The sequence below is a fragment of the Orcinus orca genome, chromosome 9, assembly GCF_937001465.1.
Source record: "Orcinus orca chromosome 9, mOrcOrc1.1, whole genome shotgun sequence".
Classification (NCBI taxonomy): domain Eukaryota; kingdom Metazoa; phylum Chordata; class Mammalia; order Artiodactyla; family Delphinidae; genus Orcinus; species Orcinus orca.
The window spans coordinates 67,782,845-67,809,781 of NC_064567.1; the positions used below are offsets into that span (position 1 = coordinate 67,782,845).

The 26,937-nt window shown below is 36.9% G+C and overlaps 1 protein-coding gene across 1 annotated transcript in view; it reads right to left on the bottom strand.

Annotated features, from left to right (window-relative positions):
- AGMO (alkylglycerol monooxygenase) overlaps nucleotides 1-26,937 on the bottom strand; it is a 327,751-nt gene that overhangs the window by 89,595 nt on the left and 211,219 nt on the right. The gene's annotated exons all lie outside the window — the stretch shown is intronic.

A 26,937-nucleotide genomic window follows, 5' to 3' on the forward strand; every position in this document is an offset into this window, starting at 1 on the left:
TTATTTTAAAAAACATATTTAGAATGTTAGAGGAGGGTCCTTATTTATTACTATATTTATATATATTATAATAATATTATGTGAGCATATATATGTTTGTGTAGGTTTGGGAGTGTGTAGCCTCTCTAAAATACAATGTTAGAGAGAGAAAAACTTTAGTTATTATATTTATTCTTTATCATTTGAGAGATAACACGAAGAAGGCCAAGAAGGACTTGCCTAAGGTCCCTCAATAAATGATCATCATTCTACTTAATAAACAGCATTCCCCATATTTAATAAACATTGTCACCCACTGCAAAGTATACTTGACTCCAGGATCAGTAGAAGTGAGGTCTAATTCTCCCAATCCCATTTTTGCAGGTTTCCAAATTAATGCTAAATTTATTTATATTCCTTCAACTTCATATAAATTTTATGACAAAACATATATATCATATGCTGTCTGGAAGGAAATTTTTGCTCATCATGATTTGTCATAGGATCCTATCCCCAAGGTCCTCACACGGTCCGTGCCAGTCCTTTTAGGATTAGCAGCTGCTGTGAGCAGACACATAGCAGGAAGGCTGAGTAACTTGGCACACTTTAAATAGATCGAGTTTGGTTTTAATTTAAAGAATAATTTGAATCAGTAATGTTATTTAAACAAATGTAAAACCTCTCACAAAAACGCATATGCAGTAAATGATCAAAGCTGTGGTTATTTAGGTTTTTATTTGCTAAAAAAGTCAAGATAATATTTTTAGCAAAAATTTCCATTCTATCCTTAGCTATAACTTGGGAGGAAGGGACCCAGTTAAAATTTCAGTTTCTATCACTTTGCCAGAAATAAGCATATTTGGTAACCATTTGAAATAGTTTGTCTTTTAGCTTCAAATCAATAGGGATTTAAGGTAGAGAGCATCAATCACTAATATAACAAATTGGATCAGACAAAAATGCCCTTATTTTCCTCAGCATCACGTTATTTCACTATTATAATGTTTTAAGTAGTTAATGTAAAATAACCAGGACTATAGAGACAGTACTACCGTTATTTTTAATATTTATACTCTTTATAAAAAAAAATTGGGAGCTTCTATTCCTGTTAAGATAAAGTATATTATTTTCCTATTGCTGCTGTTATAAATTACCACAAATCTAGTGGTTTAAAATAACACAGATTAATTACTTTACAGTTCTGGAGGTCAGAGGTCTGAACTGGGTCTTACTGTTCTAAAATCAAGTATGTTGGCAGGGCTGCCTTCCTCTCTGGAGGCTCTGAGGGAGAATCCGTTTCCTTGCTTTTTCCAGCTTCTAGAGGCTGCCCACATTCTTTGGCTCAAGGCCCTCTTCCATCTTCAAAGCCAGTAATAACCAGTTGAGTGCTTCTCACATCACCTCACTCAGACTCTCCTGCCTCCTTTCACTTTTTAAAGCCCTTGTGATTACACTGGGCCCAACCCAGACAATTCAGGACAATCTCCCCATCTCAATGTCAGATGATAAACAACATTAATTCCAACTGCAACCTCCAATTCTCCTTGCCATACCGTATAACATAGCATATTCATAGGTTCTGGAAATTAGGATACGGACATATATAGGGAGCCATTATTCTGCCTACCACACAGAGTTAAACAACCCTGCTATTAAAAACAAAAATGCTGGAGTATATATATATATTTTAAAAGTACTGAAGAGCTAATGAAAGAATTACAGAACCAAAAATTCAAGGGAAAATGGGAACTCAGGAGTGTGAGAACTAATTTGGGGCTGAGGATATCTGTGCTCTATCAAACATTACTTATTTTTTGACGTCCTCATCTCGATGAAGGGGAAATAAATGAAAATCTAAGAACATGCAAGATGAGAAATCTAACAGAAACCCCCCTCCACATTAATCTGGAATCTCAAGTGATCCCACCTACCTTTCTAACATCAGGGTACCAGAAAGAAATTTGCTTAGGCCCTGAGAGTAGGTGGGAGAAAAGGGTCCCCAAGAAGTTGCAATCACAAGCCAACACTTGCTCAGATGTGCAGCAAAGTCCATATATCTTAGGGGGACCAAATAACTTGTCTGATTGAATCTTCAACTGTCTAGCCAAAGCAGACACAAATTCTCTCTGGAGGAAACCACTAATTTTAGGCCTTAATGAATCACTATATATAATTTTTTTAAAGGCAGTGGCCAATATATAATGAAAAGCAATCAAGTTCACAAGAAAACAAAGCATCCTGGGTGAAAATAAACACAAATAATAGAAAGTTAAAACAGGTCTGTTGAAATTACCAGACGTATATTCTAAAAAAACCTCCTTTTGCCTTTTGCCATATTGAAAAAAATAAAAGATATGTTTGAAAATATTTGTAGGAAATAAACTATAAAGTAATACATTTTAAGAAAACAGTACTCCTGGTAATAAAAAACAGAATAACCAGAATCTTTAAGCTCAATAGTTGGGTTTAACATCAGATTATAATATCAGATTAGATACACATGAAGAAATGGTTTGTAAACTGTTAAGTACATTTTATCTAAATGCAGTAGTGGGAGAAAAAAATGGATATATTTTTTTTTTTAAAAAGAGAGAGAGAGAAATTAAAAGACATGGAAGATAGGGTGAGAAGGTCTAACATACATTTAATCAGAGTTCCAAAAGGAAAGGAAGAGAGAGTTGGGGAGCGGCAGTATTTAAGAAATGAAAGGTTGGAGATTTTCCAGGATTGATATAAAACACAATTTCGTAGCTTCACAAAGTCAGATGAATGCCAAGCACAATAAATAAAAAGAAAGTCAAGCCTAGATATATCATATTAAAACTATAAAACACAATACAGAAAGGAAATGCTTGAAGTTTCTAGGGCAGGGGAAGAATAAAAGGCAGGTTGCTTCCAAATAATTGACAGTTGGGATGAGAGCTGACCTCTCAAGAATAGTCATGGAAGTCCTAAGACAATCAAATACATCTTTAGCATGCTGAAAGAAAACAGCTGCCGACCTAGGATTCTACAATTGGGGGAAAGGCACGGGGAGATCTTTCAAGAATGGAGTTGTTGGGATTTCCTGGTGGTCTAGTGGTTAAGACTTCACCTTCCAGTGCAGGGGGTGTGGGTTCGATCTCTGGTCGGGGAGTTATGATTCCACATGCCTCAGGGCCAAAAAATCAAAACATAAAACAGAAGCAATATTGTAACAAATTCAATAAAGACTTCAAAAAAATGGCCCGCATCAAAAAAAAAAATCTTAAAAAAAGAAAAAGAATGGAGTTGTGAAATAAAAATATTTTCAGACAAACAAAAACCTGGAAAGTCCACTGCCAGCCAACAGCCCCTGAAGGAAATTCTTCTGAACTTCAGAAGAAAAGTGACTGAGACAATGTCAGAGATGCAGAAAAAATACAGAAAAAGAGATGGTTAACATGTGGGAATGTCTATATGAACACTCAGTATGTAACGAAAAACTATGATCAATGTCTTAAGGGGCTAAAAATGAAAACAAGTTTTAGGTGAACAGAGAAAGCCCTTTTATGATTTGTCCTTTTTCATGGCAATAAAGGCATGTTTCTCACTGATCCCCTGTAATAGTAGTTTTAATAAAAATAAATCCTCCCTCATTGACTTTCTATTAACTACATTCCAAACATACTGCTAAACAATTTACAGTTACTACCCTCAGTCCTATGAGGTAACTACTATTAAACACATTTACAAATGAGGAAACAAAACAGGGAGTTTACATAACATTTAAATATTCTAAAACTAGTAAGCAGTTGGGCCCAGATTTATCTTACTTTTGTCAGCATAATTTTCAAAAAACCCACATCCTAACAGCTAGGCTTCCTGAAAAGATTGGGGAAATTTTACTAACAGATATGCCTGTATTTTAGAGAGTGAAAGGATTTAAGGTTCTGATAAACACAAAATTTAGTTCAATAAAGCAACTGCTTCATGAACTCAAACACAAAGAAGAGAGATAAGGAAAAGCAATAATGTCATAGTAATATAGTGATATAATTCACAGACAGACATTTATTTTGTTCAGTAACTTAGGAAAATAGGCCAAAAAACCCGGTGAAATATGTATGTTTAAAGTTTGTAAATGTTTATTTTATATATCTAAATATAAAATTAAAAATGAAAACACCTACATTGTACTATAAATCAAATTTTATCCTTCAAAAATTTAATGAAACTTTTCTTGTATCCATATTAATCTGAGGGCTTTTTTCTCCAGTTCATTGGAACATAATCTAATCATTTTTTCTTGATTTATTCTTAAAATATTATTTATGACATATCAAAAAACAGTATACAAATATTTATAAAGTGTACTGCAGTAGGTTGGGTAATGACCCCCCAAAGATGTCCATGCCCTAATCTCTGGGATTGTGAGTACATTGTCTTACAAGGCAAAAGGGATTGTGCAGACATAATTAAGTTTATAAACCTTAAGATAGGAAGATCATCCTGAATTATGCAGATGGACCCAATCTAATCACCTGAGTCCTTGAAAGCAGTGAAATTTCTCTGGCTAGAGGCAAAAGAGGAGAAAAAATATGTAGCAGAAGAGGAAATCAGAGATTTCAAACCTGAGAAGGATTTAATATGTCACTACACTACTAGCTCTGAGATGCAGAGGTCTTAATGTAGGGATTGAGGGAGGGCTTTTGGCAATTAAGAGCAGCCCCTAGCTGATAGACAGCAAAAAAAAATGGGAATGTCAGTCCTACAACCACTAGGCTCTGGGTTCTATCAACAACCTAAATGAACTTGGAGTAAATTTTTCCTAAAGCCTCCTGATAAGAACCCAGCAGACTGACACCTTGATTTTGCCCTTTGAAACTTAGAGCAGAGAAAAGAGCTGAACCAACCCAGACTTCTGACATGCAGAGCTGTGAAATCATAAATCTTTGTTGTTTTAAGCCATTAAATCTGTGGTCATTTGTTACTGCAACAATAGATACATACATGCAGCAAAACATTTAAAGTAAAATTGAAGTGCAGGTGAAGAGAAAAGCAAAACATCTGCGGATATTTGCTGCATATTTGACTCTCGGCTATTTAGCAACCAACACAAATAGAAAAACAAAACCAGTTACAAAATTAACAGACATCAATACATAAGACAGATACAAATGAGTTTGTCAAGATTACATAACTATACCTGTTAACTTCCTAAAGAGGACCATGATGAAGAATGCCAACTATATCCATAGAGTAAATAGATTTTAAAGGACCATCACACCATTTTTCATAATTTTCTTAATTATAGGTCAACTTCACAATAATTTAGCAGTTTAATAAATGTCGAAAAACAAGACCTAATATCTGAAATTTCAGTTATCTAGAGAAACAATTTCTAAATGATGCTCCAAGAAGCATTAATTTTGAGAGATATTATTAGAAACAATATTGTTGATTGGAACACCACACACCAGTTATCAATGCCAGGGGAGTACTCCAATTCCATGGAGGATAGCAAAGATCATCACAATGCCAGCCACCAGGAAGAGAGGTCCAAACACTTCTGCCCACTGCATCTTTGTATAGGACTCGCCAAGGAAAACACAGCACAGTCAAGCACTGGGTGGAAAAATGCGTTAAACAAGGAAGAGAAGAGTCAGAGCAAGGTCAGCACCAATAGTGTGCATCAGTTCCTACATGGCTAGTGGGTCCTCTTGGTAGTGGAAACAGGGCAATTAGCTTAGCACCCCTCTCTTTACGCAGTAGAAGGACCCCTTCTCCTCCTCCATGTAGTCTGAAATACAGAAGCCTGTGGGACAGTGACACACATACTACAGCAGAACAAAGGAGTGCTCACTGAGTCTGAAATAGAGAAAGATGTTCCCATTCAAGGTGATAAACCCTGCATAGTCTGTGTAGGCACTTTGCCTCTAGGTAAAGAAGTGTTCCAGGCCAAAGATCTATTCTTTTGTGGTTGCACGGGTGTCTAAAGACTGCCCATGACACTGCTATCTTTCCTAACAAATATGCAAAAAAATTTTTTCATTAGATCACTAGGCAAAGGGGATATCAATAAAGTAAACATATGTTTTGCTGTACGATACTGAAGTCCTTAATAGGTTATATATTTACTCTTTAACTTTGTAAGCAATATAGTTTTTTGCAAGAAATCCAAGAAAAAAAGTTTCAAAGTAGATTCCTGTGTAACTTAATAAATCAGTCCACTTTACAGGTTTATTGACTGTATGTCACTTAAATTATTATTTTTAAAATTTTAGGCAGTATGTAGATAGCATAATTCACTGTCTGCCAGTGGCATTCCAGTTTCACAGTAGTAAAACCAAATTGTCTTCACTAAAGAGAATGTTTAGCTTTTTGCTTTCTATAACTGGCAAGATGGACATAGGAAAAAAGAAATACATCAAGTATATCCACATGTGGCATTGTTATTAAACCATAAGTACTTTAGAAAAGACTTTCAATTTACAACTCTGCTTTTCTCCCAACCAGTCAAGTGAATCTTCCTTGTGACTGACTCTCAAAATAGTAACTTTGACTTTCATTTTAGTAAATTCTGTCATTATTTAGCACAAATCACAGAAATATTCCACTATATTGCAGATCAATATTAACTTAATCTTTGTTATTTTTAAGATTACTTTTGACTGGAACTGTATATCTAACATATATAAGGTATAAATGTATGACCCTGAAAAGTAGTCAATTCCATAATCCCAGGACACTGTGAAAGCTTATTTAACCAACTGCAACATGACCATTGGCAGATGTCTACATGAAACCAGAAGCTTATATTTAGTGTTGGGACATAAAATAAATGCAGACTAGAATAAATCAGTATGAGTAATCCAGTTTTCTTTATTAAATCAGCAGTGGGAAAAGGCAAAAGGTTCAAATTCCACTCAAGTTATTGGGTTCAAAATCATCTTGTAATAAGAGAAATTTCCTAACCTATTGGTTGGTCTAAGCTTCCTTACCATTTTAAAAACCTGTTAAATCCTCTTAAAGATGAACTTGATTGGAGTGAACGTGAACACATTATTATTAAAACCACTAATAGTAAAGTAAAATATCCCAGAAGACTTTCATTCATTTATTAATTTCCAAACACAGTCGGAAGGTATTTGATACAAGTGTCTGGTATAGCAGCGGTGCCCAACCTTTTTGGCAGCAGGGGCCAGTTTTGTGGAAAACAATTTTTCCACAGTGGGAGGTGGGGGGGTTGATGGTTCAGGCAGTAATGCGAGCGGTGGGGAGCAATGGGGAGCGGCAAGTGAAGCTTTGCTCGCTCGCCCACTGCTCATCTCCTGCTGTGCAGCCCGGTACTGGTCTGCGGCCTGGGGGTTGGGTACCCCGTGGTACAGCAAGCAGGAGAAGAAAATTTGCCACTCAGTAAAGCAATGGTAGTATTCAATGAATAGCAGCATTTATTAATTTCCACGGGAAGGGATTCAGAAAGGTTTCCTTTTATTGATTTTTTGATTTTTTGAATTTTATTTTTTTATACAGCAGGTTCTTATTAGTTATCTATTTTACACATATTGGTGTATACATGTCGATCCCAATCTCCCAATTCATCACACCACCACCACCACCAACCCCCCCCCCCGCCTGCTGCTTTCCTCCCTTGGTGTCCATACGTTTGTTCTCTACATCTGTGTCTCTATTTCTACCCTGCAAACCGGTTCATCTGTACCATTTTTCTAGGTTCCACATATATGCGTTAATATACGATATTTGTTTCTCTCCTTCTGACTTCGCTCTGTATTCTTTGTTATACACAAATAAAAAAGATTAAAAAGTCTCAGAACTGTCCATCATGTGAGTTTTATTCTAACACAAGGCAATCAAGTTCAGGTTTCTGCTGATAAAGATAAGAGCCTTGGATATATACTGTATCTCTCAAAATGATATTATTTTAAAATGTATCCATTTAAAGATAAAAATACCTTGCTGGTCTTGAATTCCTAAACCATATTTTCGGACAGGTGGATATGTTTGCAGATGAGTTCACAGAAATTAAATATTATCAAATTAAGAAAAATATGGAAGATCTAATACTATTTTTCTTCCAAGCTTAAAAGAAATTTCTCTTATATGTCTTGTCAGATTTTAGGATTGGTTTGGTAAGCATCATCCGTGGAGTCCATTCACGAAGAAATTTAATTCCAATTTAATCATGGTATGATTTAATTTAAAATGTTTTAAAACATATGGACTAGAATTATGTCCTACATTGTCTCAAAACCCTTTTTCTTTTCTTGCCATTACCCAGCTTCTTAAAGAAGCTGGTAAATATGCTTTTTTACCTAACTAGTAATTCAGAAAACCCTAAAATTAGTCTTGAAGTTGTTCACATTAAATTCTCTAATGCTTTCCTAATTACCAAATTCAGTTACCCTTTGCTCAGTACTCATCCTATTTGGTCATTCTTACAGTGCTACTCATTAGCTCTTCTTGAAACTCTTTTTCCCTTTGACTTCCATGATCCTACTTTATTCCTACTTCCACCACTGATTATTGCCAAAATCTCTCAGTGGGGCTTTTCCTTCACCCTCTTTTTCCTCTACCAGCCTTGTCCTGACCTAAATTCCTCCTACTCATTTCTATTCTACACAAAGTTGATTGTTGATGCCTTCCTATGGAACTTCCTCTTTGACGAATGGCAATCTTGGTAATCACTCCTCCAGTGAAGAAACTAAAAAAGTGCGACAAAATCATTTTAAAATATTTTGGGGGAAATTAAAGAATGCTTGTGTGGCATTATCAGAGCAAGCAATGGGAGAGGATGGAAATCCAGAGAAGTGAGTCCAACATTCAGGATTCTCTTGCTCTCACTGAATTTACCAACTGGGAGAGGATGGAGGAAGAAAATCAAAGTCTAGGGTCTCCCAAAGGAGTGACCCTGGTGAATCAACTCTGAACTTGAACTGAAGACCAAAGGGATGCATCCTAGGACTGACGGGATAAACCAAGTAAACCATGCTTTGCATGCTGTGAAGCTTGGCTTTGAAACATGTATGTAGAAAATATCATGCCTCAAGGTTGAGTTAAGGTTACCTGGATTGTTAGAGACTATGCCAATGGTAATTTAAGATCCTCTTTGGTGGATTTTCCTAGGACTCATTGATCTCTATAAATTAAACTTTAAATTTAATATCTATCGCACATTTAAAAAACACCAGAAACATAGGAGAGAAGACTCCATGAATGAGAAGCAAGAGAAATGAAAGACAACAGAATAGAATCTTAAGTACTAAAAGATATTGGTATTATTTGACATAGATTATACATACACATCTTTAATATTTTTAAGGAGGTATATGCCAAGCTTCAGTTTTGTCGATGGAAAATGGTAAAGTTACATAAAAGATATGAAAAAAAACTGGCTAGATATAGAAACAAAAAATACAACAATTCAGTGGTTTTTGCTTTGGAGCAAATTAGACATACATGAAGTAAAAACAGATGAAGTCGAGTGTAAGCCTAAAAAGTCAATCCACAGTAAAATTCAGGAGGTAGAGGACAGGAGTGAAGGTGGGAGGATGAAACAGAAGGGAGTGTAAAAGGACACAATAATGAAGTTTTAAAATACGTTTAATTAGAGTTTTAGGATGAGATGGCAGAGAGACTGCATCAGAAGCAGTATTTAAAGGGATTAAAGGCAAAAATTTCCCAAACTGATTAAAGACATCAATTCATAACTTTAAGAAACCCAGAGAATCCTAAGCAAATAAATAAAAAGAATCTAAAACCAGATGTATTTTAGTGAAACTGCAGAACACCAAAGACAAAATCTTCAAAGTAGCCAGAGAAGCTGTAACATAGTCACCTCTGTAGGTGAAAATTCTAATACCTTGATTCTTTTCCCAAGCCTTCTCATACTAGTTCTACAATTGAATAGAAATTTTGCCTTTAAATATTCTAAGTGAGTTATAGTTAAGTTTGTATAAAGAGAAAAAAAAGGACATTAAATCACTCAACTCTCCATTTACACATTAAAATGTTCACATTGCATTTTCATAATATGAAAATAATAAAAAGGAACATTAAATATAAACTTAGAGAGGATTTATTTCCTTAATGGCTAGATTTCCAAAGTAGCTCAACATTCTTGTTTTCCCTGTCTTTACTGGGAAATGAACTGACAGCCATTATTAAATGAGATGATAGATGTCACAGAGTGCTACATAAGTCCTATTAAATGCATGGATATAAATGAGCTTGAAAAAACAATCTCCAAATTAGAAAAACAGAAAAAGCACAAGCTTTCCCTTTCTGATCAGAGAAATCAAATTAAGAAAACGACTGTGTTTAACATAATTGTCAAATATATGTTACATTTGGGTTATATAGCAAGTTTTTTTAGTCTTTAAAAACACAAAGTTTAAATGTGGTATGACTTTTTTAACGTGAAGCTAAATGTTATGGAAATTGTCTTAAATAACTCTGCTAAGAAACTAACTCTAAGTCCACTCACCCCATTTCATTCAAGCCCCTATTCTGGCAGAGAGAGATGGAGACACCTCCAGAGATGATTCTTTGTACAATTTACAATTCTTGTATGAAATTCAAAAGCTCTGAAATCCACCTGTTATGTCTGTGTGTACGTGCATGTTTCTTAATTTATTCTGCCATAGAACTTAACTGGAATTGACAGAAGGCTGTTAATATTCTTCATTTAGACAAAAATTTGCCCCCCAATGTTTTTTTTTTTTTTGGCTGGCAAATTTGCTACAAAAAGTATTGATTGCTGGACTAAGGGTGCTGCAACAGACCCCCTAGGGGTGTTGCATAATACATGGTACATGTACCTTTTAAAAGCTCTAAAATATACCGGATTCTAAACACAACTGGCACTAAAGGTTTCCAAGTGGGATACATTCTTACACGAAGCAATGGCGAGGATCTGTTGGTGGCAAATGCTTATATATACATCATCACCTCCAAATAAGAATAGGTATGTCCAACATTAACTAAGAATGGAGCTCTTGAGGGTTTTCTTGGGTCAGGGGGCAGAGGCAAAAGACGACTGCATGATATAAAGAAAGGACGCATCTCTACAGTTTGCATTTGTAGATAAGACAATTTGCTGAAAATTTTGCATTTAACAGTGCAAGATATAAAAATTTTAAAAGACATATATCACTGCTACATTTAGAAGACATCTATTCAACAAAAATAAACTTTAAACTTTAATAGTAAAAAGAAAGACAAATGAGACCTGAGATTTTGCTTCAATACTTTTTTTTCTGTGACTTGAATTTAAGGAGATTCTGAAAATATGGGTAGATTGGTTATTACTCTCCATAGGCTAGTAAGCTGGCTATTTTTTTCTGCTTTAACCTGCATACCAGACCCTCTCTTCAGAGCCGAAAATCTTGGGCTATGACAATGGAAAATTAGGTGTTTATTCTTTTTCCTACTGGGTTTTCTAGAGTAATAAAGTTATTGAAAATGGAAATAAACTAAGCAAAATAGGTTAGGCTTAAAAAAAAAAAAATTCTAGGCAGAAGAGCTCAGACTTCCCAAAAGGCAAGAAAATCCCCACGTACCTGGGTAGGGCAAAAGAAAAAACAGAGACAAAAGAATAGGGATGGGACCAGCACCTCTGGGAGGGAGCTGTGAAGGAGGAAAGGTTTCCACACACTAGGAAGCCCCATCACTGGTGGAGACTGCGGGTGTCAGGGGGAAGCTTCGGAGCTACAGAGGAGAGCACAGCAACAGGGGTGCAGAGGGCAAAGCGGAAAGGTTCCCGCACAGAGGACTGGTGCTGACCAGCACTCATCAGCCTGAGAGGCTTGTCTGCTCACCTGCCAGGGCAGGTGGGGGCTGGGAGCTGAGGCTCGGGCTTCAGAGGTCGGATCCCAGGGAGAGGACTGGGGTTGGCTGCATGAACACGGCCTGAAGGGGGCTAGTGTACCATGGCTAGCTGGGAGGGAGTCCGGGAAAAAGTCTGGACCTGCCTAAGAGGGAAGGGACCATTGTTTCAGGGTGCACGAGGAGAGGAGATTCCTTCCCTGTCTGCCCAAAGAAGGCAGAGCACCGCCTAAACGACCTCCAGAGATGGGTGCGAGCCGCGGCTATCAGCTTGGACCCCAGAGACGGGCATGAAACGCTAAGCTGCTGCTGCAGCCACCAAGAATCCTGTGTGCGAGCACAGGTCACTATCCATACCCCCCCCAGGAACCTGTGCAGAACGCCACTGCCAGGGTCCCGGAATCCAGGGACAACTTCCCCGGGAGAACACACGGCGCACCTCAGGCTATTGTAAAGTCATGCTGGCCTCTGCTGCCGCAGGCTCACCCTGCATTCCGTACCCCTCCCTCCCCCTGACCTGAAGGAGCCAGAGGCCCCTAATCAGCCGCTGCTTTAAACCTGTCCTGTGCGGGCAGGGAACAGATGCCTGAGGGCGACCTACAAAGAGAGGCGGAGCCAAAACCAAAGCTGAACCCCAGGAGCTGTGGGAACAAAGAACAGAAAGGGAAATTTCTCCATGCAGCCTCAGTAGCAGCAGATTAAATCCCCACAAGCAACTTGATGTACCCTTCATGTGTGGAATACCTGAAGAGACAACGAAGTGTCCCAAAATTGAGGCGGTGGGCTTTAGGAGCAAATGTACACTTGCGGTTTCCTGTCTATGACTGATTTGTTTCTGATATTTATGTTTCTCTTAGTTTAGTTTTTAGCACTTGTTATCACTGGTGGATTTGTTTATTGGTTTGGTTGCTCTCTCTTTTTTAAAATTATTTTTATGTTAATTTTTCTTAATTTTTTTATTTATTACTTTTAAATTTTTATTAATTAATTAATTAATTTAGTTATCTCTTCTTTTTGTTCTGAGCCATGTGGCGGACAGGGTCTTGGTGCTCTGGCCTGACGTCAGGACTGAGACTCTGAGGTGGGAGAGCCGAGTTCAGGACATTGGACCAATTGGTGACAGCTCTCCCAGAGATCTCTGTCTCAACGCCAAGACCCAGCTCCACCCAATGGCCAGCAAGCTCCAGTGCTGGATGCCCCATGCCAAACAAACAGTAAGACAGGAACACAATCCCACCCATTAACAAAGAGACTGCCTAAAATCATAATAAGGTCATAGACACCCCAATACACACCACAGGATGTGGTCCTGCCCACCGGAGAGAAAAGATCCAGCCCCACCAACCAGAACACAGGCACCAGTCCCCTCCACCAGGAAGCCTACACAAGCCACTGAACCAACCTCACCCACTGGGGGCAGACACCAAAAACAATGGGAACTACAAACCTGCAGTCTGCGAAAAGGAGACCCCAAACACAATAAGTTAAACAAAATGAGAAGACAGAGAAATATGCAGCAGATGAACGAGCAAGGTAAAAACCCACCAAACCAAACATATGAAGAGGAAATAGTCTACCTGAAAAAGAATTCAGAGTAATGATGGTAATGATGACCAAAATCTTGGAAATAGAATGGAGAAAATACAAGAAATGCTTAACAAGCGCCTAGAAGAAATAAAGGGCAAACAAACAATGATGAACAACACAATAAATGAAACTAAAAATTCTCTAGAAGGAATCAATAGCAGAACAATGAGGCAGAAGAACAGATAAGTGACCTGGAAGATAAAATAGTGGAAATAACTACCACAGAGCAGAATAAAGAAAAAAGAATGAAAAGAATTGAGGACAGTCTCAGAGACCTCAGGACAACATTAAACGCACCAACATTCGAATTATAGGGGTCCCACAAAAAGAAGAGAAAATCAAAAGGGACAGAAAATATTTGAAGAGATTATAGTTGAAAACTTCCATAACATGGGAAAGGAAATAGTCAAGTCCAGGAAGCACAGAGAGTCCCATACAGGATAAATCCAAGGAGAACACACCAAAACACATATTAATCAAACTTTCAAAAATTAAATACAAAGAAAAAATATTAAAAGTAGCAAGAGAAAAGCAACAAATAGCATACAAGGGAATCTCCATAAGGTTAACAGCTGAAATTTCAGCAGGAATTCTGCAAGCCAGAAAGGAATGACAGAACGTATTTAAAGTGACAAAAGGGAAAAACCTACAACCAAGATTACTCTACCCAGCAAGGATCTCATTCAGATTCGATGGAGAAATAAAAACCTTAACAGACAAGCAAAAGCTAAGAGAATTCAACAGCACCAAACCAGCTTTACAACAAATGTTAAAGTACTTCTCTAGGCAGGAAACACAAGGGAAGGAAAAGACCTACAAAAACAGACCCAAAACAATTAAGAAAATGGTAATACGAACATACATATTGATATAATTACCTTAAATGTGAATGGATTAAATGCTCCAACCAAAAGTCATAGACGGGCTGAATGGATAAAAAACAAGACCCATATATATGCTGTCTACAAGAGACCCACTTCAGACCTAGGGACACATACAGACTGAAAGTGAGGGGATAGAAAAGATATTCCATGCAAATGGAAATCAAAACAAAGCTGGAGTAGCAATTCTCGTATCAGACTTTAAAATAAAGGCTATTATAAGAGACAAAGAAGGACACTACATAATGATCAAGGGATCAATCCAAGAAGAAGATATAACAATTGTAAATATTTATGCACCCAACATAGGAGCACCTCAATACATAAGGCAAATGCTAACAGCCATAAAAGGGGAAATCAACAGTAACACAATAATAGTAGGGGAATTTAACACCCACTTTCACCAATGGACAGATCATCCAAAATGAAAATAAGTAAACACAAGCTTTAAATGATACATTAAACAAGATGGACTTAATTGATATTTATAGGACATTCCATCCAAAAACAACAGAGTACACTTTCTTCTCAAGTGCTCATGGAACATTCTCTAGGCTAGATCATAACTTGGGTCACTAATCAAGCCTTGGTAAATTTAAGATAATTAGAATCATATCAAGTATCTTTTCTGACCACAATGCTATGAGAGTACACATCAGTTACAGGAAAAATTCTGTAAAAAATACAAACTCATGGAGGCTAAACAATAAACTACTAAATAACCAAGAGATCACTGAAAAAATCAGAGGAAACCAAAAAATACCTAGAAACAAATGACAATGAAAACACAACGACCCAAAACCTGTGGGATACAACAAAAGCAGTTCTAAGAGGATAGCTTATAGCAATACAATCCTACCTCAAGAAACAAGAAACATCTAAAATAAGCAACCTAACCTTACACCTAAAGCAATTACAGAAAGAACAAAAACTCCCAAAGTTAGCAGAAAGAGAGAAATCATAAAGATCAGATCAAAAATAAATGAAAAAGAAATGAAGGAAAAATTAGCAAAGATCAATAAAACTAAAAGCTGGTTCTTTGAGAAGAAAAACAAAATTGATAAACCATTAGCCAGACTCATCAAGAAAAAAAGGGACAAGATTCAAATCAATAGAATTAGAAATGAAAAAGGAGAAGTAACAACTGACACTGCAGAAATACAAAGGGTCATGAGAGATTACTACAAGCAACTATATGCCAATAAAATGGACAACCTGGAAGAAATGGAAAAATTCTTAGAAAAGCACAACCTTCTGAGACTGAACCAGGAAGAAACAGAAAATATAAGCAGACCAATCACAAGCACTGAAATTGAGACTGTGATTAAAAATCTTGCAACAAACCCATGACAAGGTGACTTCCTGCCCAAGACAAGTTAGCTTCACAGGCGAATTCTATCAAACATTTGGGGAAGAGCTAACACCTATCCTTCTCAAACTCTTCCAAAATATACCAGAGGGAGGAACACTCCCAGACTCATTCTACAAGGCCACCGTCACCCTGATACCAAAACCATACAAAGATATCACAAAAAAAGAAAACTACAGACCAGTATCACCGATGAACATAGATGCAAAAATCCTCAACAGAATACTAGCAAACAAAATCCAAGAGCACATTAAAAGGATCATACACCATGATCAAGTAGGGTTTATCCCAGGAATGCAAGGATCCTTCAATTTACACAAATCAATCAATGTGATACACCATATTAACAAATTGAAGAATAAAAATCATATGATAATCTCAATAGATGCAGAAAAAGCTTTTGACAAAATTCAACATGCATTTATGATAAAAACTCTCCAGAAGGTAGACATAGAGGTAATCTACCTCAAAGAAATAAAGGCCATATGTGACAAACCCACAGCCAACATCATTCTCAATGGTGAAAAACTGAAACCATTTCCACTGAGATCAGGAAGAAGACAAGGTTGTCCACTGTCACCACTATTATTCAACATAATTTTGGAAGTTTTAGCCACAGCAATCAGAGAAGAAAAAGAAAAAAAGGAATCCAAATTGGAAAAGAAGAAGTAAAGCTGTCACTGTTTGCAGATGACATTATATTATATATAGAGAATCCTAAGGATGCTACCAGAAAACTACTAGAGCTAATCAATGGATTTGGTAAAGTAGCAGGATACAAAATTAATGCACAGAAATCTCTTGCATCCTATACACTAACAATGAAAAATCTGAAAGAGAAATTAAGGAAACACTCCCATTTACCACTGCAACAAAAAGAATAAAATACCTAAGAATAAACCTACCTAAGGAGAGAAAAGAACTGTATGCAGAAAACTATAAGACACTGAAGAAAGAAATTAAAGATGGTACAAACAGATGGAGAGGGAATAGACAGTCTACCTGAAAAAGAATTCAGAGTAATGATAGTAATGATGACCAAAATCTTGGAAATAGAATGGAGGAAACCTAAATGTTGTGCAAAAGCTTTTAAGTTTCATTAGGTCCCATTTGTTTATTTTTGTTTTTATTTCCATTTCTCTAGGAGGTGGGTCAAAAGGATCTTGCTGTGATTTATGTCATAGAGTGTTCTGTCTACGTTTTCCTCTAAGAGTTTTATAGTGTCTGGCCATACATTTAGGTCTCTAATCCATTTTGAGTTTATTTTTATGTTTGGTGTTAGGGAGTGATCTAATTTCATACTTTTACATGTAGCTGTCCAGTTGTCCCAGCACCACTTATTGAAGAGGCTGTCTTTTCTCCACTCTATATTCTTGCCTCCTTTATCAAAGATAAGGTGACCATATGTGCGTGGGTTTATCTCTGGGCTTTCTATTCTGTTCCATTGATCTATATTCCTGTTTTTGTGCCAGTACCATACTGTCTTGATAACTGTAGCTTTGTGGTATACTCTGAAGTCAGGGAGCCTGATTCCTCCAGCTCCATTTTTTGTTCTCAAGATTGCTTTGGCTATTCGGGGTCTTTTGTGTTTCCATACAGATTGTGAAATTTTTTGTTCTAGTTCTATGAAAACTGCCAGTGGTAGTTTGATAGGGATTTCATTGAATCTGTAGATTGCGTTTGGTAGTAGATTCATTTTCACAATGTTGATTCTTCCAATCCAAAGCTTTTGCACAGCAAAGGAAACCATAAACAAGACCAAAAGACAACCCTCAGAATGGGAGATAATATTTGCAAATCAAGCAACTGACAAAGGATTAATTTCCAAAATTCACAAGCAGCTCATACAGCTCAATAACAAAAAGCAAACATCCCAATCCAAAAATGGGCAGAAGACCGAAATAAAAGTTTCTCCAGAGAAGATATACAGATTGCCAACAAACACATGAAAGAATGTTCAACATCATTAATCATTAGAGAAGTGCAAATCAAAACTACAATGAGATATCATCTGACACCGGTCAGAATGGCCATCATCAAAAAACTCTAGAAACAATGAGTGCTGGAGAGGATGTGGAGAAAAGGGAACCCTCTTGCACTGTTGCTGGGAATGTATATTAATACAGCCACTATGGAGAACAGTAGGGAGGTTCCTTAAAAAACTAAACATAGAACTACCATACGACCCAGCAATCCCAGTACTGGGCATATACCCTGAGAAAACCATAATTCAAAAAGAGTCACGTACCAAAATGTTCATTGCAGCTCTATTTACAATAGCCAGGACATGGAAGCAACCTAAGTGTCGATCATCAGATGAATGGATAAAGAAGATGTGGCACATATATACAATGGATTATCACTCAGCCATAAAAAGACACGAAATTGAGAAATTTGTAGTGAGGTGGATGGACTTAGAGTCTGTCATACAGAGTGAAGTAAGTCAGAAAGAGAAAAACAAATACCGTATGCTAACACATATATATGGAACCTAAGGGAAAAAAAAAAAAGTCATGAAGAACCTAGGGTTAAGATGGGAATAAAGACACAGACCTATTAGAGAATGGACTTGAGGATATGGGGTGGGGGAAGGGTAAGCTGTGACAAAGTGAGAGAGTGGCATGGACACATATACACAACCAAACGTAAAATAGATAGCTAGTGGGAAGCAGCCACATAGCACAGGGAGACCAGCTTGGTGGTTTGTGACCACCTCGACGGGTGGGATATGCAGGGTGGGAGGGAGGGAGACACAAGAGGGAAGAGATATGGGAACATATGTATATGTATAACTGATTCACTTTGTTATAAAACAGAGAGTAACACACCACTGTAAAGCAATTATACTCCAATAAAGATGTTAAAAAAAGAGAAAGGCTTCCCTCGTGGCACGGTGGTTGAGAGTCTGCCTGCCGAAGCAGGGTACACTGGTTCGTGTCCTGGTCCGGGAGGATCCCACATGCCGCGGGGTGGCTGGGCCCGTGAGCCATGACCGCTGAGCCTGCGTGTCCGGAGCTTGTGCCCCATACGCGAGAGACCACAGCAGTGAGAGGCCCGCATACCGCAAAAAAAAAAAAAGAAGACCTAAATGTTAGGCCAGACACCATCAAACTCTTAGAGGAAAACATAGGCAGAACACTCTATGACATCAATCACAGCAAGATCCTTTTTGACCCACCTCCTAGAGAAATGGAAATAAAAACAAAAATAAACAAATGGGACCTAATGAAACTTAAAAGCTTTTGCACGGCTAAGGACACCATAAACAAGACGAAAAGACAACCCTCAGAATGGGAGAAAATATTTGCAAACAAAGCAACGGACAAAGGATTAATCTCCAAAATATATAAGCAGCTCATGCAGCTCAATATCATAAAAACAAACAACCCAATCCAAAAATGGGCAAAAGATCTAAATAGACGTTTGTCCAAAGCAGATATACAGTTGCCAACAAACACATGAAAGGATGCTCAACATCACTAATCATTAGAGAAATGCAAATCAAAACTACAAGGTATCACCTCACATCGGTCAGAATGGCCATCATCAAGAAATCTACAAACAATATATGTTGGAGACGGTGTTGAGAAAAGGGAACTCTCTTGCACTGTTGGTGAGAATGTAAATTGATATAGCCACAATGGAGAACAGTATGTAGGTCGTTAAAAAACTAAAAATAGAACTATCATATGACTCAGCAATCCCACCACTGGGCACAGACCCTGAGGAAACCATAATTCAAAGAGTCATGTACCACAATGTTCATTGTAGCACCATTTGCAATAGTCAGGATATGGAAGCAACCTAAGTGTCCATCAACTTAGGTTGGATAAAGAAGATGTGGCACATATATACTATGGAATATTACTCAGCCATAAAAAGAAATGAAATTGAGCTATTTGTAGTGAGGTGGATGGACCTAGAGTCTGTCATACAGAGTGAAGTCAGAAAGAGAAAAACAAATACCGTATGCTAACACACATATATGGAATCTAAAAAAAAAAAAAAAGAGGTTCTGATGAACCTATGAGCAGGACGGGAATAAAGACGCAGATGTAGAGAATGGACTTGAGGATATGGGGAGGGGGAAGGGTAAGCTGGCAGAAAGTGAGAGAGTGGCATGGACATATATACACTACCAAATGTAAAACAGATAGCTAGTGGGAAGCACCTGCATAGCACAGGGAGATCAGCTTGGTGCTTTGCAACCACCTAGAGGGGTGGTATAGGGAGGGTGGGAGGGCGATGCAAGAAGGAGGGGATATGGGGATATATGTATACATATAGCTGAATCACTTTGTTATACAGCAGAAACTAACACAACATTGAAAAGAAACTATACTCCAATAAAGATGTTAAAAAATTTTTAATTACTACAGGAAATTTTATTTCCTCGTTGAATAGAAATATATGTTTAATAAGAAAAATGCAATAACACATCATTAGCAAATGTCAATTGAAAAATCAAATACACTTTATGAATCTTAATGAAAAATTGTCAGAAGTATGTGATACCAAATGGGATAGGAATGGGCCAGTAAGAGGTGAAGAGAGTAAAAGCACAAGTTATCAGGACTGGTAAATTCTGATTTAAATATACTATATTAACTTTTTTCTGTGTAAAGAAAATAGTAAGCCATATACACATAACTATGAAGATCAACCTGTATAACCTAAAAAACAATTAAAGAATAGAAATTAGGCATACCTAATGCTTAAATAAAAACCTCATACTTCAAGAATAGTACAATCTTTGGAGTAATAAGAATTCTTTTAAACTTCCAATATAAAAAGACGATAAGCAAATATATTGATAAAGAAAAATCTTGGTTTTCATAGTATAGTTAAGAGCAGAACAAATTTATTAAATAATCTGCACCGATACAGGCAATTTACCTTAAGAATGTGTTCCAATAGTCAGAAACGAATTAATTGACTGTTCAAGTTTTTGTATATATATTTGTATTATTTTGTTTTTTAATTCTTTGATATGAAAGAATTAGAGGAAGGCATACTGGGAAAATAATAACCATCATGGGAGAAATCCCATTACCTTCCTTTTAAGGGGGTAAGAGAAAAACTGAGAGGAAAAATACAGTGTGTACAATACGAATATTTAATATGGAGATGGTAGGAGGGATGCTGTCAAATTATACTGATTTTTCCAGTTTTATTTAAAAACATTTGTTGTTCTTCATGGTTTCTTTATTTAAACAATTGATATATCTCTGATTCCATGCTACAGCAACCTACTGAAATATTGAGGTAGGATACTGAAATACTCCCAATCTTTTATAATAGATATATAGAGTTGGTCTTACGCAGAGATGCTCAGATTTTATATCCAAACCAAAATGCATGTTAAATTTGCAATGACACTTTTATTGGGAAGGTTTTAGAAGTGAATAAATTGTATCTATTTTATCTAATATTTTCAGATATACGTAATTATAAATATTAACAAGTATATGTTTAGTATTTATATGTAAAATTTAATACATAATTTAATCTCAGATTAAAATTTACTATAAAAAGCTGGTAAGATAACTGTTTTTTTAAACTAACTTCCCTCACAAAATTCACATCCAAACTGATCTGATAAAGAGTAAAACACCCTACACACACACACACACACACACAAAATCATATGTATGTACACACAGGTAAATGACAATACCTTAATTCATCAGGACTTTAAAATATATTTAAGGAAAAAACTGTTGAAACAGGAGAAAATAACAACTCAAGACACTGAAAGAAATACCATGTAAGAAGTAAAATGCTTAAATTGAAAATATAGTATTGTACTTTACCACTTCGTATCTCACTTTTAGCTAGTCAACTTAGATTTTTCACCCAGTTCTAACTTTCTTTAATTATATCATTGTTTCATTAATTTATTATTATTTTTTGTTCATAAGCTTTATAATTTTTTGAACGATGAGACAATTTATGGCATCTTAGCTTGATTGTGCAATTTGTGTTTGTCCTCTTGAATGACAAAAAAAAATGAAGAAACCAAAAGAACAAAAACTTACAAAAATGGATATTCACTGTAATTACTGTGTAGGTTAAATTTTATAAAGCAGAAGAAATAAGATAGTCTCATTAGAAGTGGTACAAAACTAATATGGTGGAAACAAGTTTTTAACCTTGGATATTACTGTTTCTTAGAAAGAATATAAAACTTAATTCATAGTGTCCTCAAGATGCAAACTCTATTAAAAATATTTTTTTTAAGGCTCTGGGAAAATGGTAAAAACTTACAGTTACCTTCTGCCACTAGATGGAGCCTGGGCATCTATACGGCAAAATTCTCACCAAGTTTACATTTGGCCATATTTCATTACTTAGAAACTGACATAGAGCAGTTTAATATGAATGGAGGGAAGGGGAAATAGGCGATTTTTAGCCTGTAGTATCCTGGCAAAATGTAAATTAATTCAAAGTTGACATTACTTTGTCTCTTTAGAGTCTCCTTTCCTGAATATAGATTCTCCAACACAAAACCCACAGACCTCTTTACTTGTATACCTGCCTCTCAGTGTTCTATCTGTTGTGCAAAGACTTCTCCAGAGCTTTCAATAATGCTTTAAAGATTATTCTACCTCCATTTTTCTTATTTTTTTCTGAACCGACTGATCATATGAAACATTCATTCTTGATCTTGATCATATAGTATCTGTTACATGTGGTTATAATGATTAAAGAAGTGGCCTTCTCTCTTGTGAGGAGATGACAAAACTCTAGGATCACCACTTTGGGATGGACATCAACTTCAAAAATGCAAATGGCCTACTTGAGACAAACAGATACCATCCATTTGTTGTGGGTTGCATCTTTAGGCCTCTGGGAAGTAGGGTAATCATAGGAGAAGGGTTTCTGTGTGCAACAGGTATGGTGAAAAAGAAAAAAACAGAGATTTGTTGCATCCTGCCTTCAGTAATTCAACTTGTCAGACTGCCAGGTATTATCTTGGAAAAGATTTAAAAACTGTAGTCCCAGCACTAACATAGGAAAGATTTTGTGAAATGCTGGAAAGTTTACAACTTTCCAGAGAATAGAATTTTGGCTTTTGTGGATTTAATGTAAATTATTTCAATTCTTTTTGATCAATCCTGAAAGTTCACAATGTTTAGTATTTGTAATTATGCTGAGGCAAAGCATAATTGAGAAATTTGTAGTGTTATGAAGCCCTTGTACAGGAATGAACCTCTTAGCTTAAGAGTAGGTCTAGTTAACTGCCTAGAATACACATAGCAACTCAGCTCTGTTCTCAACTTACTATGTATGGAAGAAGTGTTTTGTGACTTCTCTGTTGAAGACCACCTAAATGATATTTTCTGTTTTATATTTGCAATTAGGAGAAAGAACACTAAAAATGAAAAATCCTTGAGGCTAGAGATCAGAGAAGAAGGAGGAACCAGTGTTTGAGGAGACAAAACACCTTGGGATAGGGAGACTGTATCAGCTACCAAAAAGACTACTTGAACCTGAATTCCAGAAAGAAAAGGAGCAAGTGTACGGATGACCAGACTTAGCCTAATGCATCTTCCTGGAGCCTCACTTGCTCACATGCAAAGATCATTTGTTCAGCACCAACAGTGTGTCAGCCACTGAGTTAAGGAGGCTGCATATCCTTTATTGCAACTCAGTTATGAAACTTAGGAGTTTAATGCAAAAGAAAAGGGTAGAAAAGAGACAACTATAGCACAATGATAAAGGAAATATAAATTACAACGCGCTACTACAGGAAGGTTATCTACCTTTGGGGTGTATATAGTTTGGAAGTAGGAGCGAGAGAGTAGAGGCCTCCATGAGACAATGGTAAGCTGATTTCTTAAGCTATTAAAAATTCAGGCAAATTTTAAAAAGAGGATTGTCACTGAAGAACAAGGAAAGGAGCTATTTCCCACATAAGTAGCCTGTACTCAGGCTAGAGTAACTCTGAAAAATGCATTCCTTCAAAGAGGAAGATACCAGGATAACTGAAAGAAAAATCTGGCGTTGGAGAAGCTAATCAAAAAGGATCTTATACTAAGCCTGATGCCCAGAAGCAGTCACTGAGGGTTTTACACAGGCGAAGGAAACTCATATGCTTTTACTTCAAAATAGTCAATCAATATTCCTTTTAAAGCTAAGTTTTCAAGTGATTTTTAAAAAATTTAATTAATTAATTAATTTATTGGCTGTGTTGGGTCTTCGTCGCGGTGCACCAGCTTCTCATTGTGGTGGCTTCTCTTGTTGGAGAGCATGGGCTCTAGGTGCGTGGGCTTCAGTAGTTGTGGCTCACCGACTCAGTAGTTGTAGCTCACGGGCTCTAGAGTGCAGCCTCAGTAGTTGTGGTGCACAGGTTTAGTTGCTCTGCGGCATGTAGGATCTTCCCAGACCAGGGCTTGAACCCGTGTCCCCTGCATCGGCAGGTGGATTCTTAACCACTGCACCACCTCGAGTGATTTTTGAAAGGTTAAGTCATATCACATTACTCTTCTGATCAAAAATTTCCAATATTTTCCCATGTATCCCTAATACTAGCCAATAAGTCTTGATGAACTCTGTTCCCATGTTACTTCTTCGACGCATCTTCTACTCCTCTCTCCTTCCATCCATCCTTTCCAGTCCCATTGGTCTTATAGCTCTTCCTTGAACACACCAATCATCCTCTCATAGCAGGGTTTAGAATTATCCTTTCTCTCTGCCTGGACTCCTGTTTCCTAAAATAACTGTATGGTTTGCACCTGTACCTTTTTCAGGTGTTTGCTGAGAGTTTACTGCAACACACACATCTCTTGCAGTCCTTCCCTCCCCAGTTCCCTCTTCACTTCCCTTGTTTTGTTATTCCTCACATCTGACTTATCACTATGTAACACGGTGTATTTTGTTAAACTATTTCTACAGTCTTTCTTTCTTTACTAAAATGTTAGCCCCCTGAGGGCTTTGGTTTTTGTTTGTATTGTTTCTGACATACCTCTAGAAACTAAGAAAATTCCTGGCACACAGTTATGCCCACTAAGCATTTTTTTCAATGACTTAAATCACGGCTAATAAAAACAAGTTATTAAAAATTTCAGAAATATAAGAAGAGAGGTCATGAGGATCTCCAGTTAAAGTTTGATAGGGCAGAGGGAGAAAACCTCCACAACTAATTGGAAGTTCCTAAAAAGCGTGACAAGACATTGACTATAATCAAGAAGCCTGGGGCCAGGTAAACAATGAGTACTTGCCTGAAGGAAAAACATTTGTTTCTGAAATGAAAATGACAGAAGAACGATTCAAATATATCTTTACTTTCAGAGTGGAATAACCTAGCAACTAGCAGGTACCATTTTTATATAGTCACTACAGTTGTCACTTACTGTTATCTGTATTAGAAATGTTCTCTTCATTAACTTCATTATCCTATTTAATCCTCTCAAAACCAATGTCCCTGACTCTCCATTTTGCAGAAAGGGAAACAGAGTGATCATGGGATAGGAAGCGGTAGCTTCAGATTCAAACTCTCCTGTGGGAGTTTGGATGCTATTTGCTGGAGGAGCATAAGGGAGATTCATTTCCATGAATGTCTTTTCTTGTTGAGTTTGGTAGAGAGTGAAGATGCAGCTCGCGAAAGTTAGTGGAGTATTAACTCTGTACGTAATGTCAGAGACTGAAAATAAAACGAGACATGTATCTTGTGCTCGAGTAGCTTATGGACTGGTAGAGGGGGAAATGTCACTAACATATGGAATTGCATGGCATCATTTATTTTTGATACACTAAATTTAACGACAAGACATTATACAACAATTTCTTAACTTTTTGAGACTATTAATGTTTAAACATCATATTCTTTTTATTGTAATCACCAATGATAAGCTGGATTTCACAGTATTATAAAACTAAAATATCCATCTGCCAACCTACTTACAAATAGTCTAAGAAAATAGAATCCTAGGCTCACAGCCTAATTGTGCTTCACTTTAAAACCGCTGATAATAGTTAACTTTATCTTTGGGGGAGGAGAAAAAAATAGGAGCAATTGTCCCGGCTCCAGAAAGGGGCTTTCGGTAAGGTTGAAATTCAACCCTAACTATAATCCTCACCTAGTCCCTCCTCTTCTGCTAATTTCAATACCCAAAAAGGAACTGATGACTTACTAATACAATATGTATGTATGGAAAAAGAATATTTTGATAATCATTTATGTTGTAATTTCTAGACCTGAGTTGCAAGAAAGTTCTGGGCTTTTCTGATACTAAGCACTCCCTTTATTTCAAATTTGAACTATTTGAATTTCTATAGTAGCTTTCGCTTCTGTTTGTGCTTACTGGCTGCACATATTTTTTTCTGGGAGAAACACATGCGTACGTACTTTATCTGCTCATAGTGACAATGTATTTTCATTGTTAATAGTATGAATTTTAAAGCCAAACATTCTGTGTGCAGGTATGGGCTTGCTAATTATGTGACCTTGAGCAATACACTTAACCTTCCTTTAAGCCTCAGCATCCTTACCTCCTAAATGGAAGTGTATGAATCAACCTGCAAAATGATCCCAGTGATCTATCCCTCTGGTAGTCACCCTGTTATATAAAAGATCCTCCCACAATGAATCAGGATTGGCCCTGTGTGACCCACAGAATACGGTGAAGTGATATTGTGTGACTTCTAAATTAGTCATAAAAGGCATTACAGCTTCTCCCCTCACCTCTTAGATTGTTCACTCTGGGCAACCCAGAAGCCATGTTTTAAAGACATTTAAGCAAGCAAGAAGACAGGTCGATACAGAGGAACTGAAGTTACCAAGTCCATGACCGGTTTCATCTTTCAAGCCTTGGAAGTAAGACCTCCAGTCCTAGTCAAGCCTTTAGATGACTTCAACCCCAGCCAACATATGACTGCCACTGCAGCAGAGATAGACTCCCAGCTAAGTAATGACTGCCCAGCTAAGCCTTCCCTGAATTCCTGACCCAAAGGAGCTATGAGAATATAAATGATTGCTACTGTTAAGCCACTAAGATTTAGCATATCTTGTTATGTAGCCAAAATAACTATAACATGAGTAACACATCTTATGGAATTGTTATGGGGATAAAATGAAGAAATGTAAACCAAGAGGTTAGTATAGTGACTAGCACACAGTATGTGCTTTAAAAGATGGCGAAAGGTGCTATTAAAATTGTATGTTGGGGCAGGGGGGAGAGGTGGGGCTGGTGCTTAAACACAGCAAAAAACACAGAGAGACCTCTCTCAGGACAGGCTGTGCTACCATATAGATTTTTGCAACTTATAGCCAAGACTAAGTGTTCGCTAAAACATAACTGTCTCTTGTTAGGC